Source organism: Oryx dammah, unplaced genomic scaffold (genome assembly GCF_014754425.2).
Source record: "Oryx dammah isolate SB20612 unplaced genomic scaffold, SCBI_Odam_1.1 HiC_scaffold_19, whole genome shotgun sequence".
Taxonomy (NCBI): domain Eukaryota; kingdom Metazoa; phylum Chordata; class Mammalia; order Artiodactyla; family Bovidae; genus Oryx; species Oryx dammah.
The window spans coordinates 60,999,974-61,022,988 of record NW_024070203.1 but is presented as its reverse complement, the minus strand read 5'-3'; the positions used below and the strand labels follow the sequence as shown (position 1 = coordinate 61,022,988).

General features: G+C 38.3%; 1 pseudogene; it reads left to right on the top strand.

The window, feature by feature from the left end:
- Positions 1–17,238: 17,238 nt before the first annotated feature.
- On the top strand, positions 17,239–18,014 carry LOC120878898 (annotated as a pseudogene).
- Positions 18,015–23,015: the final 5,001 nt, after the last annotated feature.

Genomic DNA, 23,015 nt, shown 5'->3' with positions numbered 1-23,015 from the left:
ATCATGGAAAAAGCAAGAGAGTTCCAGAAAAACATCTATTTCTGCTTTACTGACTATGCTAAAGCCTTTGACTGTGTGGATCACAATACACTGTGGAAAATTCTGAAAGAGATGGGAATACCAGACCACCTGACCTGCCTCTTGAGAAATCTGTATGCAGGTCAGGAAGCAACAGTTAGAACTAGACATGGAACAACAGACTGGTTCCAAATAGGAAAAGGAGTACGTCAAGGCTGTATATTGTCACTCTGCTTATTTAACTTCTATGCAGAGTACATCATGAGAAACGCTGGACTGGAAGAAACACAAGCTGGAATCAAGATTGCCAGGAGAAATATCAAGAACCTCAGATATGCAGATGACACCACCCTTATGGCAGAAAGTGAAGAGGAACTAAAAAGCCTCTTGACGAAAGTGAAAGAGGAGCGTGAAAAAGTTGGCTTAAAGCTCAACATTCAGAAAATGAAGATCATGGCATCTGGTCCCACCACTTCATGGGAAATAGATGGAGAAACAGTGGAAACAGTGTCAGACTTTATTTTTGGGGGCTCCACTACAGATGGTGACTGCAGCCATGAAATTAAAAGACACTTACTCCTTGAAAGGAAAGTTATGACCAACCTAGATGGTATATTCAAAAGCAGAGACATTACTTTGCCAACAAAGGTCCATCTAGTCAAGGCTATGGTTTTTCCAGTGGTCATGTATGGATGTGAGCGTTGGACTGTGAAGAAAGTTGAGTGCCAAAGAATTGATGCTTTTGAACTGTGGCATTGGAGAAGACTCTTGAGAGTCACTTGGACTTCAAGGAGATCCAACCAGTCCATTCTGAAGGAGATCAGCCCTGGGATTTCTTTGGAGGGAATGATGCTAAAGCTGAAACTCCAGTCCTTTGGCCTTTGGTCACCTCATGCGGAGTTGACTCATTGGAAAAGACTCTGATGCTGGGAGGGATTGGGGGCAGGAGGAGAAGGGGACGACAGAGGATGAGATGGTTGGATGGCATCACTGACTCAATGGATGTGAGTCTGAGTGAACTCCGAGAGTTGGTGATGGAGTGGGAGGCCTCGCGTGCTATAATTCATGGGGTCACAAAGAGTCGGACACAACTGAGTGACTAAACTGCACGGATAGTCATTGTCCTCAAAGAATTTGCAATTGGATGAGGTGGTTGGATCCCATCACTGACTCAATGAACATGTGTTTGAGTAAACTCGGGGGGGTTGGTGATGGACCAGAAGGCCTGGTGTCCAGCAGTCCTTGGGGTCACAAAGAGTTGGACATGACTGAGCAACTGAACTGAACTGACTGAGGACTATAGTCCAGGAGACAGCATTTCAGTTATCTCTGAGGAACCTCTCTGAAGAAGTAAGAGGAGAGATCAGTATATATGTGATTTTGGAGAAAGGGGGCTTCTCTGGTGGCTAAGAAGGTAAAGAATCTACCTGTAATGTGGGAGACCCAGGCTCAATCCCTGGGTAGGGACAATTCTCCTGGACTAGGAAATCACAACCCTCTCCAGTATTCTCAGTATTCTCCAGAATTCCATGGACAGAGGAGCATGGCAGGTTACAGTTCATGGTATTACAAAGAGTCAGACATGTCTGAGTGCCTAACACACTTGGAGAAAAGGTATATGCAATCAAGCACACCTCTCAGTAAAATGTTGTTGCTAGTCATGAGGAACAGATGTCTTAACAGTTTTAGTGTTTTTCAAAGTATGGGAAGATGCAAGAATTGAAGTTCATAAAATTTTCTCCTGAAAAGAGTTACTTGAAAACCTGTTTTGCTACTTTTCCCACAGCACAGAGTGCTTCATTCCTGATCTCCACCCTGAGTTCCTTTCAGGGTGTATTAAAGGTCAGCAAGTACAGGACTAATGGCTCAATCCTCCTAGGACCAGATGGTAAGTGACAGTCTTAGTTGGCACTCTCCACCCTTCTAGGTTCTTCCTGAGACCTTAAGATAACAAAAGACAAAATAACACAAGAAAAACAAACCAAAGTTTAATATCATGTATAGCTCCTATCAGACTTTATTTTGGGGGGCTCCAGAATCACTGCAGATGGTGACTGCAGCCATGAAATTAAAAGACGCTTACTCCTTGGAAGAAAAGTTATGACCAACCTAGATAGTATATTTAAAAGCAGAGACATTGCTTTGCCGACTAAGGTCCGTCTAGTCAAGGTTATGGTTTTTCCTACGGTCGTGTATGGATGTGAGAGTTGGACTGTGAAGAAGGCTGAGCGCCGAAGAATTGATGCTTTTGAACTGTGGTGTTGGAGAAGACTCTTGAGAGTCCCTCGGACTGCAAGGAGATCCAACCAGTCCATTCTGAAGGAGATCAACCCTGGGATTTCTTTGGAAGGAATGATGCTAAAGCTGAAGCTCCAGTACTTTGGCCACCTCATGTGAAGAGTTGACTCATTGGAAAAAACTCTGATGCTGGGAGGGATTGGGGGCAGGAGGAGAAGGGGATGACCAAGGATGAGATGGCTGGATGGCATCACTGACTCAATGGACGTGAGTCTGAGTGAAGTCCAGGAGATGGTGATGGACAGGGAGGCCTGGCGTGCTGCAATTCATGGGGTCACAAAGAGTCAGACACGACTGAGTGACTGAACTGAACTGAACTGATAGCTCCTGTATGCATGGAAGATACCCATGAAAACTCAGTACTTCCTCCAAATGGTCCAAGTCACCACCTGAAATACCATCTCCAGATAAAGACAGAAAAAAAAAAAAAATGTTGGGAGGGAAGATCCAGTTGTGGAAAGATATCAAGCAAAGCACAGTAAACAATTATAAATTTTTTATGCAGATTTAAGTCAGTTGCTTTCTCCAAAAGAGTTTCTAGAGATTTAGTCATCCTTCTCTTTCTGGTACAGAGAGGAAGACACACTTACAAATGGAGATTTTCCTTTTATAAAAGGAAACGTTTCTTACAAGAAGGTAACTTCTTGGTTTTCATAGCTTTTCCAATTCCTACTGTTTCTTTAAAATAATCAGCCTAAAATAATCCTTGTACCAAAAAGACATATTCTAGGAGCTAAATCTACTCCTGTTCAATACAATTTTTAAAAATTAATATTTCTTTACTGTTTATATTGCAAGAAGGAATTAATTTGAGAAAGATTGTACCATTTTCATAGATTCTAAATAATATCTATCACCAAAAAAATGCCTACCCATATCAACTGCTCAATAAATATTTGAATAGATGAGTAAGTGTGTCGAAAAACTTTCTTTCTTAACAGAAGAGACTGGAAGATTTCTGCCTTTACTCTCTTTACTTTTGAGCCATCAACCTGGACCAAATCCCAGGAGCCTGACAGAGCTTTCTGATCAGCAGCTCCATTTCCTACCCTCTATTTATTCCCATGTGCTCCCTAACTGCTGAAAGTGCAACCTTCAAATAGGGCAACCAATTATCTCCCTGTCTGCTCACTTTGGTCTCTGTCAGGAGATTAGGGTGATTAGATGTCTTTAAAGTGCAGCATCCTGGTCATGAAAGTGGTAATAGTGCCTCTATCCTCCAGACAAAATTGCTGTATTAGCACTCTCAAGTCCAATCATAGGTGCCTGTTTTAAAAGGAGCATTAAAAAAAAAAAAAAATGGAGTACTAAGTGCAATGCAGTATTCTGGACTAGGTCCTGAAACAGAAAAGGGACTTGAGCAGAATATCTGGTGAAATCCCATGGAAGTCTGAAATTTAGTCAACAATATTGTATCCGCGTTAATTTCCTAGTTTTGTCAAATGGACAGCCATGATATAAGAGGCTTAATGTTAGAGGAAGCTGGGTGAAGGGTATATAGTAACTCTCTGTGCAACTTTTCTGTGAGCTGAAAATTGTTGTTAGTCGCTGAATCGTGTCCAACTCTTCGCAACTCCATGGACTGTAGCCTGCCAGGATCCTCTGTCCATGGGATTCTCCAGGCAAGAATACTGGAATAGGTTTCCATTTCCTTCTCCAGAGGATCTTCTCAACCCAGGGATCTAATCTGAGTCTCCTTCTTGGTAGGTGGATTCTTTACTACTGAGCCACCTGGGAAGTTCCAAGTTTAAAACTACTCCGAAATAAAAATTTTACTTAAAAATATAGAGAGAATCCAAGATATTGGCCAATTGTTTGAGATATGGTGTCAGAGCTATAGTAGAGAGCCATAAAGTTTAGTGACAAGTAAAAAAAGCACAGAGTAGTGGATGACTCTTATCATAATAACAAACACACACAGTGCTTGCATATATAGTGATCAAAGTGCTTTACCTATGTTAAATGTCTTACTCCTCACAATCACTTATGAAGTAGTTACAATTATTATGCCCATTTCATAGATAAGAAAACTGAGGCCCAGAAAGCTTGAATTACTTTGCCAAGGTCAACAAACTACGATGACTCAAACCCAGCGTAGTGAACATCGGAGGTTTGATTTTCAATCCTGTGCTGTTATCATGAATTATCTAGGAACTAAGGAAATAAGTAGCAAAAAGTATCCAGCTGAAGGTTCTTTTTATGAAAGATGAATTAGAAATAATAGTAGAAAGTAGAATAACACATACTTTTTAAAAAAGCAAAAACTTGAATCTATTTTGTGTGTGAGTGCTTTTTTCTTGTACTGAGTCTTTGTTGGGAAGCAAAGCTCTTAGTTGCTGCACATGGGCTTTCTCTAGCTGCAGTGTGTGGCTTAGTTGCTCTAGAGCATATGGGATCTCAGTTCTTGGACCAGGGATCAAACCCATGTTCCCTGCATTGGCAGATGGATTCTTAACCCCTGGACCACTAGGGGAGTTCCATGACATGGGTTCTGATGCCACCAACCAGTTATGAAAAATTCAGCAATCACATGCTTTGAGTTTCAATTTTCTTTTTTTAAAATGATAATAATGATTATAGTACAAGTGACAGATGACAAGACCAAAAGAAAAAAACTTAAAAAGTAGGAAAATACAAACCATCAGCCATTTCTGCCAGGATTGATTTGGGAACATTAATATGGGCATTTGTTAATTAATTTAGTAATAAAGCTGAGTAATTCAATATTTTAAACATAAGCTTAACAAGCCATCTCACATTTCATAGTTTGATAAATATAAAGCAATTGTTAAAATTAAATAGTTAATATAGTTTAGGGCCACAATAATTCATTAACTGGCTGAAAAAATTTTTGAACATCTCCACGTGTGGAGCAGAGGGTCAAAGGTGGTGACACAGAAGTGAATAATATGTATTTTCTGCCCTCAATATTTGGAAAATGTGTGGGAGATATAGACTTAAGAGATAATTGCCATAAAAGGTTATGCTATGACGTTGGAGAGGCCATCTAATCCTGATAAAAGAAAAAACTGTTTGAAGAATAAAAATTTTCTTTTGGTGACAATCAGGAGAAGAACATTCACAGAAAGACTGAAAAATGATAAATTCTGAGAAGTTTGTACATCAGTTGCTTGGAAGGAAATTGGGATGAGTGAGGGCAAGGTCATCAATATAAATTGAGTATGATTGGCAAATACCAAGAAAGGGAATCAGCTGAGGTCTGTAAGCAGGAAGCCACTTTGATTAGATTTGATTTTGAAGAATGGCATTAACTATACTATTGTGCACTGACCTAATCAGGTCACATCTGGAACATTAGTTCAATTATGTGTCCCATTTCAAGATAAAAAAAAATTAACAAATGGAAACATATGCAGAGAGGCTACTGAGATGGCAAATGAGCTGAAAACTCTCTTTAATAATTATGAGGGAGCATATTTAACTAATTTCTACTAGTGTAGTCAAGAGACCACCCCTAACCCTTCATGTCAAACCCATCCCCTATACACTTTCTTCCAAGTCCGATGGTAAAGTATATTCATTTCTATGTGTGGATGCTTTATATTTATTTATTTATTGGTAAGTGAGAATGCAGAAGGATAGGGTGGGAGCAAGTGTGGGAGAGGAAGAATTAACTGAAGAATGGAGAAGGATAGGATCTTTATCCCACCTGTCCTTTGAGTTAGGTGCAAATCAACTATAGAGAAATGGGAAGAAGCTAATAGAACTTCTGAGGGGAGTTGATGACAGAGTGAAAAGCTGATTCTGGCATCTGAAGATAATTTAAGACACAAAGAGGAGGGAGGTGCCCCTTCCCTCTTCTTGGCATGGTCCCCAGCACTGTTTTCTGTAAGGTTTGGAAATCTTGGGTTTTTCACTGCAGGCAGCAAATATAGATACGGACAAGTGAGAGCCAAAGCAGAGCTGAGGCACATGGCAACATGGCTGAAAAGCTTGAAAATTCCTTCGGGGATCTCCAGATAGAGCCAAGGACAATTTGAGGATGAGAACCTAAGTACTATGACATCACAGGTGGCAACTATCAACCAATGGACAACTGGCTACCAACCAAATATCATTCACCCTAAAAGAATGTAGACTAAAAAAGATGATTAAATCATATTAGGAGGAATGAAGTACTAGAGGAATGGGCTAGGAATAACAGGTACAAATTATGCAGGTTAGAAATTTTTAATGAGAATAAATTACTGGGTATTTATTAGTAACATCTCAAATAGTTCGAGATTTTCATGGGTTTTAAGCAACCTGAAACTAAGCACCAATGTCCCCTAAAAGATGAAAGAAAACAACGGACCTAGATGAGAAAAGCTCCAATTTCCATTGTGTGTGATTTTTCAGTTAAACTCAGCGAAGGCTGAAAAATGAAGAACTGTCACAGAACAAAAATAGGCCGTGAGAGTTTAAACTAAAAGTTAATGCAGAAAAGTAACTTTAGGAAGCCATGATGTCTTCAGGGGGTATAGAGAGTTATAAGAGTTTGACAAGTACTCTGTCCTATGGCCAAGAAAATGGTAACTGCAGAAGTAGCAATATACCATTGAACTAATGCTCAATAAAAAATAAATAAATAAACACACACACATTTCTCTGGGGTCTTTCATTGCCCAATTTTCCTGATTCCTAGGGCTGCAAGTTGTTGATATCAAAATATATTTGCTCTTTGTAGGACTGAAATTAAGCAAACTCTTCACATGACCTTGCTAACTCAGCTACCAGAAACTCTGAATTTTAGTTTCAAGAGTTAGGCAAACTGGTAAGAAGATAAATAGGGACGTGGGCAAAATAGAGTGAAGGGTGTTCCCACCCAGCAAGTAGCACTGGCCATGGGTGCACGTTTCCTAGAGTCTTAAAATCACAGGTGGGAGACACTGGCGCCACTAGTCCCTCGGAATGCTCAGGACTCAGCCCCTCACAAAGCATCCAGAGTTTTGTTTCTAAACTAATCCAGAGACGAGAGAGGATAACTTGGGCTCTTTTGCATATATAGCATGTGAGTTCATCAGTGTCAATCTACACTTTAAATTTTAGTACAGCCTATTTCTCTTATTTCTGATTGAAAAAGTAAAAGCTCCATCCCCCTGGAGCAAAAACAGTCCTTTGAAAACTACTGCTCTCCAAACCTTTTTGATTTCCCACTACATCACTAAAATTAATATACCAGCATCATTCATATGTTTATTGATTTATCCTTACAGACATGGCATATAAAATCATACCATTAAGTTGGCTATATTATTAAGTATTCACAAACATATTTACATCAAAGAAAAATGAAAGAAAAATTAAGTGAATAATATCTGTAAAGATTTTCATTTTGCTTCATTTATCAATGTTACAAATTAATAATGTTCCAAATAATGCTAAAAATTAATAGTAAAATTAGAGCCCTAATAAATATAACTTAATAGTTTTTGATATCTAATTTAAGGTCCATTATAGCATAAAAGGAAATCTTATAAGAGTTTGTACATACCATTTGGAGAAATACTTTGTTGACAGTTTTTCCTTCTCTCCTACAGGTAACCAAAGTTTCAGGTTTTAATAGGGCTAGTCAAATTTCATCTTTTCACATAGTAATGAAAAAGTAGTTCATCTAAATACATCTAAAACACATATTAAGGCAAATATGTTACATTTTTCCACTTTTAATAAATTGATTATAAATGCATTGAAACAACTTTGGAAGACTTAAAAATTCTATTTACAAAATTTTAAGCATACTGTATAAAATATTTTATAGGTGATTCACTTGGATACTATTTAGCCAAAAAATTAATCCAATTTCAAGTATCTTTTTACAAAATGTTCCCTCCATAGCATATGTATTTTTAAAAAATCCTTTCTCATCATCACCTTAAAGAGAAATATTGCATACATATTGATTTTCGTGACTGTTAGTGGAGCTCCTTTCCTAAAGCTGTTAGTCAACACAGCAAACTTACTGTCATTCTCATATTTTGTTAAAGAAAATGCATAACTGATCTTTAAGTCTAAAATCCCCTTTAAATATTATGGGATGGCAGCTAGTTGTCACCAATTATATCCTCCTCTCTTCTTTAGTAAAAGACAGGTACAGGCAGGTAGAGCTGGGGTTTATATTTCTCAGTTCCCCTTTGCAGCTGTGTATGGCCCTGGGAATAACCTCTGGCCAAGAGAAGGGGAAAGGAAAACATAGGACTTCCTGACTGTCCTCTCCTCTTTCTCAAATCCTTCTCTTTTTATGACTCTCAATGGACATGAGTTCAAGCAATCTCCGGGAGTTGGTGATGGACAGGGAGGCCTGGCGTATTCCAGTCCATGGGGTCGCAAAGGGTCGGACACAACTGAGTGGCTGAACTGAACTGAACTGAACTGAAGGTGGCCCTGGCACTGAATTGTCTTTATGCAAATGAGAAATGCCTTAGAGGGACAGAATAGGAAGACAGAATGAATCTGTCTTCAATCATCACAAAGCTGCCAATCTAACCCTGGATTGCATGACTTAGATTATTCTACGAGAAAGAGAACGAAACAGAAATGAAAGTTCTAGCATATTCTTTCTGTCCCACAATGGATGGTTTTGAGCCACCGCACCTGGAGAGGGACAAGGTGACTCTGTGGTAAAGAATTCGCCTGCCAATGCGGGAGACACAGGGGATGTGGGTTCAGTTCCTGGGTCGAGAAGATCCCTTGGAGGGGGAAATGGCAACCCACTCCAGTATTCTTGCTTGGAAAATTCCATGGACAGAGGAGTCTGGCTGGCTCATGTGATCAAAAAGAGACACGACTGAGAGATTGAACATGCATGCATGCAGGCAGGCACTTTACAGAACACCACTTCAGAGGAGCAAAAAAAAAAAAAAAAAAAAACAAACAGTCCAGAGGGCTCGTGGAAAGGAGGAATCTATGGAAATGGCTTCCTTCCTTATTCTCCTTATGTTCTACTCTTCCTTTTGCTTTTTCTGTTAATTTAACCTTGAAAGTTAATTCCAGACAATTTAGCTTGTTCAAACTCGCTTTGCACAGTCATTTAAGAAAACATACACAGCTTCTACCAAAATGCTCCATTGGAAATAATCGCATTTAATTATTATTTAAAAAATAATGTACTTAATAGTCTAAAGATTTGTTTAAATATACTCTGGGCATTCACTTTACTTCTCTTTTTCTATTTATCATTCCTTTCTTTGCTCGGTTTTCTCCATTCATGAGATGGTACCATTCGCTGTCCTTCAATATGTTCACTTTTTCTTTCATTAGTGATACTGAGAATGCTGCTGTCAGAATATTGTTCTCCCTAGTGTGTCTTCTTTATAAGCTTTGTGTGATTAGAGCGTCTGACTTTGAGAGAATTTTGAACATCCTATATAAATGTATTATCTAGCTCTTGAGAAAGCCTTATGAAACTGAAAGTCGCTCAGTCGTGTCTGACTCTTTGCAACACCATGGACCATACAGTCCATGGAAATCTCCAGGCCAGAATACTGGAGGGGGTTGCCATTCCCTTCTCCAGGGGATCTTTCCAACCCAGGGATCAAACCCAGGTCTCCTGCGTTGCATGAGGATTCTTTACCAGCTGAGCCACCAGGAAAGCCCAAGAAGGCCTTATGCCCAACTTTAAATTTAAATTCAGGGTGCTGCTCCCCACCGTAATTAGTCCCCATATCCAGCTGACCTCCAAATGTGTGCCCATGTGCATAAGACCTTTAGATATCAGGCAGCAGAGTGGTATAGGATACATTGCCTAGGTCCAAATCCTTGCTCTATAATTTACTAGCTGCATAAACTTGGGCAAATTACTTAATCTTCTCATGCATCCATTTCCTGAGAAATAAAATGAGAATAATAATGCTTGTGCTTAATTATGGGGTTGCTGTGAGGATTAAATCATGTTAAGTGCTTAGAACAGTATCTGGCACATAGCAAGTAGTATCCTTGTTATTATTTCTACCAACCACCTCATTAGATTTACCCCAGCTAGTCAGATATCTTTGACAATCCAGCATTTGCCATTCAGTACAAAGGTCTAAGTTGCACAGACATTTTGGAGATTCTATCAAACAAGACATGTTAAAGTAAGAAAGCAAATTTTACCAGTAGACAAAATCAATTTGTTTTATGCCTAGACTGAGGTTCCCATATAATGGATTATTGGAACATAACCAATCCCATTCAATTACATATTGTTTATGGCTGTTTTTGCACTATAACAGAGTTGTGTCGTTGCATCAAGATTGTATGGCGTGCAAAGCAAAAAAAAAAAGAAAGTACTGTCCAGCTCTTTACAGAAAATGTTTGGCAACTCTGCTCTACGCCATTGTTCATAGTTCTTTCTACTCAAAGGCAACAAAGATGGCTGTGACCCTGGTGTGCCTGGAGAGAACAGCAGTCTCTCAAGTTCACACACACTCAGAACACCTTTCTATTCTCAGGGCTGAAGTTGTCCATCATGGTCCACCTCTTAAGCTGGCTGCTGCTTTCCCTTGAGCTCAAACTCTGTTGCAGTGGGCACACATGGTCAATGCCTTAGAATTCCTCGACTCCTGCTCACTTTGCCTGGTGGACTGGAAAATGATAAGGAAAGAAGAAGAATCAAGAGAGACACATGTAGAGATCAAACGTATGGACACCAAGGAACAAGGGGGTGGGATGAATTGAGAGACCGGGATTGACATATACACACCACTATGTGTAAAATAGGTAACTAATGAGAACCTACTCTGTAGGACAGGGAACTCGACTCAATACTCTGATGTGACCTAAATGGGAAGGAAATCTAAAGTGAATCACACAGAGCTGATTCACTTTGCTGTACAGTAGAAATGAAAACAACACTGTAAGGCAACTATATTCAAATAAAAATTAGGTGAAAAAAGAAGGGAGGAAAGATAATGGCGGTTCAGGCACACTGATGAGCAGTGGGAGAGTCCCCACTCTTGTTAAATGTGAGTTCCACTATTCAAACCCACCCTCAACTGCCAAGGGGCCTCCTCCCTAACTAAGTCACACCCCTCCAAAACAGACACATGAAAGGGGAACTTAGACTAGTGAATTTTTATTTTATTTTTTTCTGGGATAGAAATGACTCTAGAAATTCTCTGACACAGTGGTTTCCAAAGTATGATCTGAAGTATGTGAGGTACCTCCTCAGTGGCTCAATGAGGTTGAAACTATTTTTAATATGAAGATAGTATTAATTAAAACTATTTTTAATAATATGAAGATAGTATTTGACTTAAGTTCTTTCTTTCATAAGCAAACACTGAACTTATCCAATGCTCATGACCTATATCGCAGCCTACTGAATATAGAAGCTCATGTAATAATACAGTTGTCTTCTATAAAGTCAGACATCAAAAGTATTTGGAAAAGCCACTCAATGTTTTTTTTCTGAAAATGTAACTAACTTTTATGAAAAGATTTAGAATAGCATATATTGCACCTATTTTTATTTTTAATTTCCTAACAAATATGTTTTAATTTCTCAATTTTAATTTCTTCCATGATAAGTCAGCAACATTCTGATAAATCAGTTCACTTAATTAAAAAAAAAAACAATTTGATAGCACTGGCCAATTTCCATGATATAAATATTCCCTCCATGGTTGATTTCAAGCTACTAATGATTTAACCACAAGATTGTAGAAATCTTGACTAGTTAACAATTGGCTCTCACAGCATGGACACTGGATTAACGTTCCCCAGAGAAAAAAAACTCTATAAGACCTGAAGCTGTTTGCTGTTGTTTAGTCGCTCAGTCATGTCTGACTCTTTGTGACCCCATGGACTGTAGCCCACCAGGCTCCTCTGTCCATGGGATTTTCCAGGCAAAAATACTGGAGTGGGTTGCCATTTCCTTCTCCAGGGGAATCTTCCCAACCCAGGGGTTGAGCCCACATCTGCTTGGCAGGCAGATTGTTTACCCCTGAACCACTTGGGAAGCCCAGGACCTGAAATGCTTCTGGAATATAAAGGGGTCCTGAGTCTATAATGTTTAACAATGCTTTTCTAATAAAATTCCTTCTTTCCACAAATAAGGCAGTGAAACTCAGATCCCCATATCTAAGGAAAGTGTCTGGCTCCAGTTTACCAAAGTAATCAAGTAAAAAGCCTTCGCCAGAATCCAACTTCTTTGCTCCTATTTCTAGAAGTTGAACTGGAAAGAAAAGGACTATTTTCCCAGCACAATTTAAGACCTAAATGTGATGGATGTGAAAGGTAGGGAAGGTACAGAGGTGGGTAATGAAGATGAAAGGAGGAGAATGAAGAAAGATAATTTTTATTATAAATCTCAAAGTAGATACATGCATATAAAACATAAGGAATTTTTTAAATAAAAGGATCCCAGAGGTAAGCAAAATTAACAGAAAAAGTAGCCTGCTAAGACTAAAGTCTCTTTATTCCTTAAATCTCCCATCCCCAGTGAAAAGAATGTTTTGACAAAGGACATAATCCCTTCAAAAGAAATAAATCATAAGTCAAATAAACACATGGTGTTATGCAGTTCCCCTTTAGCTGAAGGATGAGGGCACAACAGTCCACTTTGAAGGAGAGCAATTACAGCTCGATGCCCTTAAGACACACTCTGTGCACTTCCTCGTAAATCAACGTCGATCTCCAAAGGAGAGACACTCAATTCTGTCCATAGAAAGAAGGCCTCCTGCTTGTTCATCACTACCTAAGGAGAGGGACAGGGAAGCTTGGGTTAAATCTGCCCTATTTGAGCCTATCCAGAGTGTTCTCCAAATCTATTCAGACATTTGCTTATTATGTCACCTTCCTGTCGAATTCCGTAAAGTACAGGACCAAGGTGACCTACTGATAGCATATGAGCAAATCAGTATAAAATTTACAGAAATCTGTGGAACACAGTCCCAGGTACCATTGGTAAGTTAGAGTGACTCCCTTGAAATTCCATTTGTTCCTGATCTGACAGGTTTTGTGAAAGGGGACAGTATTATGGATTTTCAGAAGCCAGACAAACAGCATCTCAAACCACAGATCAAGACAGCATTCTGATCACAGCAGCTAGTGCCACTGGGTATTTAAAGAAATCACTGTTAACTACACAAGTGCATGATATCCAACTCAATCGAAACTGAACAATTAAGACATTCCAGAAAGGTTTCAAAAGATAAAATGTCCCTCAAGAAATCAACTTTAGACCATCTTTTAGAACTTAAGAATACTCCTAAACAAAAATTCAAGTATATCTACTTCCTTCTCTAAAATCTCCCATCTACCATATTTTTGTTCTGTTTTTATAATACTACTGATTATAGTAGTATAATATACTACTGAAACATATCTTTATATTCTCTTGTTAGTTCACTTTTTGTTTTGTTTTTGTGAGTTTTTGTTTTTTTATTTTGGTCTCTTCACTCACTCAGAATAGATGAATTCTGTGAGACTAAGGGCTGTATTTTCAGAATGTCTGCCACATGTAGGATCTTAATAAATATTTTTTTGGATGCACAAATGTATGAACCAGGGCCATTCCCTCCTCTATTCAATCTTTCCTTCTCTTCTGTCTTCCAAATCTCATGTGAATGCCTTTCATTGGCAGACACTAAACTGGAACCATATGGAGAAGGGGGGCTTGTGGGATGCGATTCTGTATTTCTTCTCTGCCTAAGAACGTGTTGGTGGTGAACCTGAATTGAAAATACACCATCTGTCATGGGGGTTTGTACCCTGGGTTTCAACCCCAGCTCCTTTTGTGTTACTTAAACAAGATAGTGGTAAAAGGTTTTCTGATATTTCCAAAGCTCCATCAGACATAAATGCAAAAATGTTATTCTCCTATACGGAAAGATGCTGAAAGTTTTCAAGCAACAAAATGGAATAGTGAGAGAGTTCCCCTAGGCAAGTATCATAGAGGTAAAGTGATACTGAATTCCGTATGAACAGAAGCCGGAAGTAAAATACACCAGGGCTGAACAAAGAAGGGTGTTGTTGTCGTTGTTGCATTTCAGTCTTTTTCTATTGCTTAATAAGCACTGCTCCTGATGTCAGAACAGGCAGAAAAGGAGGCTGGTGTGAGCTACATGCAGGTGTGTAAGCAGCTAATGGAAATGACAGCTAAGATGACATATAACCAGGGTGTTGAAAAATGAATTATCCATGTGGTTTAAATGGGCCAAGTGATATATTGGAACACCATGTGGTTTAACACAAAGCGTGGCATTCAAGATGGAAGATCCAAATCCTAACCCTGGCTCTCACACAGGCCACTTTTACGAGACTGAATGAGTCATTTCAACCACACGGTGCTGTGGTTTCTCCCTCAGTCAAATCAGTGTAGCAAAATGTATTGGCCAGTCACAACATAGGATGTTGCGAAGAAACAAGGGAGGTAACAACAAAAGTAATCTATTCCGAACTCTGCAAGGTGCATGTGTTGTGCAAAATAATGACTCTGGCGTGTGACTGTCAAGGCAAGACTCCCAAAATTATTTTGCTTTGCAAACTGAAAAACTCCACTTTTCTAAACTGGGTGCAATACATTAGAAATATTAAACTTCATTGCTTTCATTCTGTATTCCTTCCTTTCATATGAATTTACATTACATACCACAAGCATTTAGAATTAGAGAATTCATTTTCGTTATAGCAACTGTTGCCAATACTTTGCAGTGTTTTACCATAGCTAGCAAGATCCTCTTTGGCCAGAAATATGCATCCTTGTCCCTGGATTCACAATCTTATATTTAGTCCTTGCCAACAGGCCGTTTCAGTTGCTCCAAATCAAATAAATTCTGAAGCCCACACAGTAAGTATTAGATCATTACTGAGCAGGCGGTACACAGGCTGGAGGTGCAAACAACACTCAGGGCAAAAGGGAATCACTGCGCCTGAAATTAGACACAGAGGCGATTCAATTATGGCCAAGGGGGAAAAGCACAAGACAAGGAGTAGAAATAGCTGAAGTTAAATACCATCTCTGTCACTTATGGTATGACCTTGGTCAATCTCAAACAGGACTTCAGACCTCAGCTGTAAAAGTGGAATAATAGGTTATGCCAGGTGACAAGGCAAGAGAGCATACACTCCTCAATTCAGCACACGCTGTTTCTGTAAAAGGACAAGCTTTAGAGTCCACTGCCTAGGGCTTAATTCTAACTCTCACTCTAACCATGTGACCTTGGGCAAGCTGCTTAACCTCTCCGTGCCTTCAGTTTTCTTTTGTCTAAAACCAGGACAGTAATAGAGGCTACCTCACACTGAGTTAGCTTCAACCCTATCTTTCTCATCTTGTCAAAAGCCACAATTCTCAAAGCAGTTATCTTCAATCAGCGTTGCCATTTCTTCACTTCTCTTTTTCAAATTAACTCATTCAGAGCAGCTTTCTCTTCTTCCAAGAAGAAGCTCTTCTTGTTGAGATATCCAATGATCTCTACCCATATCTCTAAATCCAACAGACTCCTAATTCTTATTTTGCTCGACCTAGCCATGACATTTGACCTGTTAACCACTCCTTCCTTTAACCACACACATTTGCACACTTTTTAATTCAGTGTCAACACCACACACTATTGCTTTCCCACCCACTTTTTTAGCTGTCTTGTCCAGGTCTCTTTGTGGTTTGTCATTTGTTACCCATTTTTTAAATGTTGAAATTTACCAGCACTATCCCTGACTGCATGCTCATCTCTTTCTGAACCTTCCTAAGTGATCCTGCATATGTCTGTGGCTTCAGTAAATCTCACCTCTAGTCCAGACTGACCTTGTCTAATTTTCAAACCCAAATATGTGGTCCATTTATCTACTCAAGATGCCTCCCAGGCATCTCAAAATCAGTTTTCCAAGACAAGTGATAGCATTTCCATTTTCAGCTGTCCATGCCGGTAGTTGGAGAATAATCCTTAGCTCCACCCTCATGGCTCAGAGGGTCAAGAGTCTGCCTCTGAACCTTGGAGACCCAGGTTCTATCCCTGGGTTGGGAATTCTTGCCTGGAGAGTTCCATGGACAGAGGAGCCTGGTGGGCTATAGTCCATAGTATAGCAAAGAGTCAGAAAAGATTGAGCAAGTAACACTTCCACCCTTTTACTTCACACATCCAACCCATTATCCAATAATCTCAACTTCATCATTTATCAGCTCAAACATCATTTCCTAAGAGTAGACTTTCTCCTATCCAAAGATATAATGAACTTCCTTCCCTTCCCCTACACTATAGAGTCCCATTCATGATTTCCCACGTTTCCAACTTTATTACATATAAATCCAAACCACCATTTCCTTCTCATCATGTTTTACACGCATCTTAGAATGTATACAGTATCTGTCTTCCCCACTGAGCAACTTGGGTTTCACAGATAGCTGGTCTCACAAGCCTGCTCAGCTCATCTGAACTTCCTTCTGCTGATAATAATGCAGAGTGTGAACTACCTATACCCAAAACAGAGGATGCGACAAAGCTTCAACTAATAGTGCAGTTGTAGTGAACAAATATGTCTTCACAATTAATCCCTGTGCTATTTTGCTCTCACTTTGGTCCACTCTTCACCTGCTGCTTGGCAACCAGGTCACCTCCTCCAAAAAGCCACTTCTCACACCTAGGCCACTCAAGCAATTCATTCACCTCTTCTATGCTGCTCCCAGAGTTCCAACCATACCTTCACACTTCCAACCACAATTCAAATACAGCTTTGGGGTCCATTTTCTCATGCTAGGGCAACTTATTCTTATTGTCATTAATTTTTCTTTCATCTAGCAGAGAGATAGATATAAAAGCACTCAATTTACTTATGTACTTACTAATTTAAACTGAAAAACCAGAAATGAGGCAAACGAGTCATTTGTCTAAAAGCTAAAAATACAGGTTTTAGTCTTTTTCTCATGAAGTTGGTAGAAACTTTAAGGAAAAAAAAGTTTTTAAGCTCAATAAGAGACTATCACTGGTCATCACAAGTCATCATATGGCCTCCACGATGAGACGGTTACTCTGGGCATCGCTTGTCTGACATGTGAAAACCATTCCTTGAGGCATTTCTGTCTATGCAGCCCTTATGTCTGCGGAAGAACGTGCTTGACAAATGCATTGTGGTCTGGTTCTCGCCAAGCAAAATTGGCCTCTAGCATCAGTTCCTCACACCATATCCTTGCCATCACCCAGCAAGTGCCCTATATTAAGGGTGCAGCCATTGGCACTAGAGAGTTCAAAGACACAACTGAGCAACTAAACTGATGACTTTAAGGGGAAATATTTGGTGCTCTTCTTTTATCCTTTGGATTTCACTTTTGTGAACAGAAATTTCACAATTGCTTTCAGTGACAAAGCCAATGAATTTCATGATGTGAACTGTGAACTTGCTGCAGTATCAATGGGTTCCCATTTCAGCCACCTGGCCTAGATAAACACACAGAGGAAGAACACTGGTTTGGGCCACATGAACAGTAAGCTCTTGTCAGATTTGACTAAACAGCTCCCTCGACACTACAGTGTGCAGTGAGAAGGTTCTGATCCTTCACTGTGAGTTCTTTTGACAATTGACGCCAATGGAGCCATCAAGCATTTGAGTATCAGTGATCTCCCAGTGGGCTGAAGAATGGAAGAAACCCTCTGCTTGGTGAAGGCATTTCAGTTTGTGGAAACCAATGCAGGAGTCTGCCCAGCCAATAGGACATCAGCTTCTCCTGCAATTAAGCCCCATCCAACTGCTTCCAAGAAAACTTCGAGAAGGTAAATCAGTAGACCGTGTGCACCTACAGCTTGCCACACCAGAAAAGAACCACAGTTGGACCTCATTTTTAGCATTTCAAAGATTATTACTTATAGAAGGCAAAAAACTAATTATGTTTGTATTTATAAATATTACTCTAAATATTTTGTTTTTGTAACATTTGCCAAGGCTTTTAAAATGTGGTCCATTACTAACGTAAGAAGTTCTTTATTGGCACTGTATGGTTGGATGGCTACTTTCAATAGAATATTTGGTTCACTTGTTTCTTGGATCCTGTGTTCAATGGGAAACGGAAACAGCTCTTCTTTCTCAGGCTTTCCTGTACCTTTGTGTACACATGAGTATTTTGACAGCCACCAAAATCTTCTGATCAAGTGTCCAAAAATTTTCTTGTTGAATTTCTTTGCATTAAACTGAAGTTTCTTTTAAGATCTTAGTTTTAAGATGCTAGCATCAGTGGTGTAAGTTAACACTTGCAATGAATGTGTTTGTGATTGAAGTAAATATGAATCATGTTAAAAAAAAAAAAAAAACAGTGGCAAAGTGACTTAACTGATCATGGATGTTACCCATTCCTGACATTTATATTTCATATAGTTATTTTACTTATTTTGTTAGCTGACTTAGTGTCTACAAACATTTTTAATATTGACTGGGTATAATTATAAAGGATATTTATTGAACCCAGGGATTAATTATATTATGAATTCAAATCATTGCAATTATTTTCTTCCCTAAGGTACTCAATATAAAAATATATAATTAGAAAATAAACAGATTTTTTAAAAAATGACTCATGCTCACTAGTGTGAAAAAATCAAACTCTGATACTTATTGTTAATATTTTTTAAAAAGTAAACAATATGCCAATTTCCTTAGGCTTTTTCCAAAAACAAATAATAAGTATTTGAAGAAACACAAGAAAATTCAGGGAAAACTTTGTCTTGAACTATATAATATTCATGGCCTGATGGTATTAAAACTTATTTAGCACTGTCTCGACCTAGGAGAAGATCATGGAGTTTTATAGGACTTGGGCCTAATGTTGAGAAGTCACATAAGGAGCATTCCCCTCTTCCCTTCTGCCAAGTAGAGAATATTGCTAATTTTGTTGAAGAAACTCATGTTATATTATATTGTTTGAACCCCAAACATGCCCAATATTCAGATTATACTATAATATGCATTAATATTGGAGAGAAGTTTTTGAAACAATCTCTTTCAAAAGTTTTCTGTCTTGTTGAGGAGACACAAAAGTAGAGAAATAAACTCAATATACTTGCTACTATTTGTAAAAAATAATGTCAGTGGAGAGAAGGTAATGCCTGGTAAGGATGAATGATTCAGGAGCACTTCATAAGAAAAGTGATAACCCTTGAACAAAGTATTGAGACTTGTTTAAATATTTTATTTGTTATCAAAGTAACGCATATTAACTGTTTTTAAAGATTGGACCATACAGACTAAAATAACAGCTGTAATCTAATGCCACCACCTAGAGTTACACACAATAAATTTTTAGACATTTTTTCATTATTTTCTGTCCACCTTTGTTTATATCATTGGGTTAACACTATATCTTATGATGTGTTTTCTGACAACACATGTACCAGGCATTTAACAATGTACTGAGCTTTAAATACTTTTAGTTAACCTTAAGTCCTTTTGTAAATATGACTTCTATACAAGCATCATTTTAAATTATTTGTTCTAATACACTAGAACATCCTCTAGTAGCGTGATATTGTGTGTGTGTGTGTGGTTTTGAGTATCCTTAATACAATTATTAGAAACACAATTCTAATAAGTAGTTATCTATAAGTCTTTCTCCTTTGAAATGAAAATTTGGTATAAAAATTGCAGAGGAATGAATCTGATTTTTTTTTTAATGAACAAATTTTCAAGAATAATCAGCATTCAATACACACCTGATGACATGATAGGCATTTCAGGCCTCTGAAAGAGAACGTACAAAAGCATACAATATTGACACATAGTAGGAGTTTAAAATTCACAAGTACATTGTCTTGTTATTCTGAAAAGATAAGTTAGGGGAGGAGCAATGGGAGATGAACCAGATCATGAATATACTTTTATGCCATGTTCAATAACTTCCCTTTTATCCTGAAGGCCATGGAAATTCAATAAATGTTTGCTCAATGTAATTGATTTACTCACTGAGGAAGAGTTTGATTCCTTATATAAATAAGGCTAGTAATGGGATATCTAGCAAGGGCCCAGCAGAAAATTACCCTTTCTTTAGGAAAGTGCCTTATCTTCTTAGCTGAAATTAGAGGAAGCTCTCTTCTGACTCATTTAGGACTTCCAATGAGTTAATTAATCCAAAAATATGATAGCCACAAATACTTTTTACATGCTACACACATATTGAATGTTAATGAATTTTGAAACATAGACAAATGCTTCGGTTGCAACTTGTGATGAGGACAAGAGTCTTCTTTGATGAGTGATCCTCAGAGTTCTACCTTCTACTCTTTGCATAAAACACATCCATTATTCATAATATATGATGCCCACTTTTTATTTCTTCAAGATGCAGCAAGATGTTTAGGATGTGCAAAGCACTCTAAATACAGTGAAAATGTTTACACTGGAAAATTTTTATCAGTCTTGCATTTTATGAACTTTTCCAACTTTCAAAATTTCTACTTCTAATTCAACAGCAAACTTTTCTTAGCTCGTATATCAACGATTTCTTTAAAAACACATTCCACTTAGAATTCCTTGTAAAAATAAATTTCATTTAAAATTCATATTCATTCATTTACTTAATATTGAATGCTTTGAGTCATCATATTAGCGAAACTGGCTTAATCAGATTTGGTTTACTTAACAGCATAATCAGATTTACAATCAACCCTTAATAGGAATTTAACACAGATGGAGGGACCAGAAGGGGAAGAGTGTTAGGAGCAGAGTTGTTAGCTTGCTGTAGATTTCAGTTTTCCTTACAGTGGGAGGGAAGGGCACTTTGAAAGACCTCTTACTGGAGCTGTGTCAAGGGAGTTAAACCACTGTGATCTTTCTTTTTTCCAAACTTCCAAAGTCCTTTATCTAAAACTCTCATCACTCTCTACCCAAATACATAATTATTTAGGTATCTGATTTTTTTCCCCTTTGAAAAATACATTTCTGGTTTTTCTTTACGTTCAGCCTATGGGAGCTTTCATTAAATTTTTATCTTGTTGGTAAAGCTAAAAAGGTTGAAGTAATTCTACATGAACTTTAAAAAATATAAGCATTGTTTAAATTGATAAAGACTTTATATGCATTCTATTACTATTGTGGGGGATTTCCCCACAAGCACTTTAATCATTTAAACTCATCAATGCAATAAATATTTATAAACTACAGATTTTTTTATGGTTGCATGATGTAATACAATTTTTTAAATGTAATGATCATGAAAATGATAAGAGTGAAAGTGTTCTAGGACCTTTGAGACCAGACAGCCCGGTGGTAGCCGTTCTATTTTTGTATATTCCTCCCCTGTGTATTCTCCATACTTCCTGTTCTGACTCCTAAGAACTGCTTCAGCCAGTCTGTATGGCTTTGGAGGGGCCTAACCAATAGCAGGCACCATCAGATGAGAGCAAGATTGAAGGAGACAGTGGCCAGAAAATGCTGAGCCGCACTCCCACTTTATCTCAGTAGCAAATTTTAGCAGTGGTTGTGTCCCATGACCACTCCTATGAGGAAGTCCAGTTTCCAGGGGCTCTTGAAATACCATATCCTCCTGAAATATCATGTCCTCTTGCTTTCCCACCAGATTGAGGTTACAAACTTCTTCTTTATCAAACTCCACATCCTTGATTGGTTCTCTTAATCCTACCTGTGCTCTGCTGTGTCCAACTCTTTGCCACTCTATGGACTGTAGCCCTCCAGGCTTCCCTGTCCATGAACTTTTTCCTGGCAAGAATACTGGAGTGGTTGCCATTTCCTCTTCCAAGGTATCTTCCTGACCTAGGGATGGAACCTGAATCTCCTGCATTACAGGTGAATTCTTTACTGCTGTGTCACCAGGGAAGGCCCTATTGCCCCCCACGCTTCTGCGAGTAGTTCCTCAACCCATTTTCCTCAAGATTTTGGCTGAGTGTGCATTCTGTTTCTTGCCAGGACTCAGGCTGATACAATCTCTAAATATTCCTCTATAAATCCTTACATTGAATTTTTTGCTATTCAAAGAAATTTAGACATTTTTGCTTTTTTTTTCTACTTGATTTATGTTGCATAAATACTAGGTCTATCTGAGAGCCTAGAAGTAAAAGCACTCTGGGTATTTAATAAAATGTGACAAATAATTTGACAGTACTATCAAAAATTTAGCATGATTCTACCCTTTGACCCAGAAATTCACAACTTAGGCTTTATCATTTAGTAATACAACCTAAATGTTTAATGATACATCTCAGGTATCACAAATTCAGGGCCCATGAGAATCAAGCAGGTACTATAAATGAGGAAAACCAGCCAAGTGCAAGGCAATGGAAAAGGCAAGAACTGTAGCAGGTGGAATAGATATGAATTTATAATTACAGCTGCCTCTATTCTGTCAAATCTTGTTACTGCAACTCAAGAAAAGGACCCAGAAGTTATTGATCTTTAGATTTTTTTAAGAGAATAATCCAAAAATCTGTATTTTTTCATCTAAATTCACTTGATTTATAAATGTGGACTCATTTTTTATTTAATGTTTAAAGCAATTTGAAGGGACTTCCCTGGTGATCCAGTGGCTAAGTCTCCACACTCCCAATGCAGGGGGCCCACGTCTGATCCCTAGTCAGGGAACTAGACCCATATACCACAACTAAGACTCAGTGCAGCCAAATAAATAAATATTTAAAATAAATTAAAAATAAAACAATTTGAAGCCCAAACCAGATGAATCTTCACTCTTACTGTGGCTTTCAATGGGGCCAGTTATTGAACTTTGTTATATGTATAGGAATGTTATTGGTGGCATTATTTGAAATAACAAACACTTAGAGACA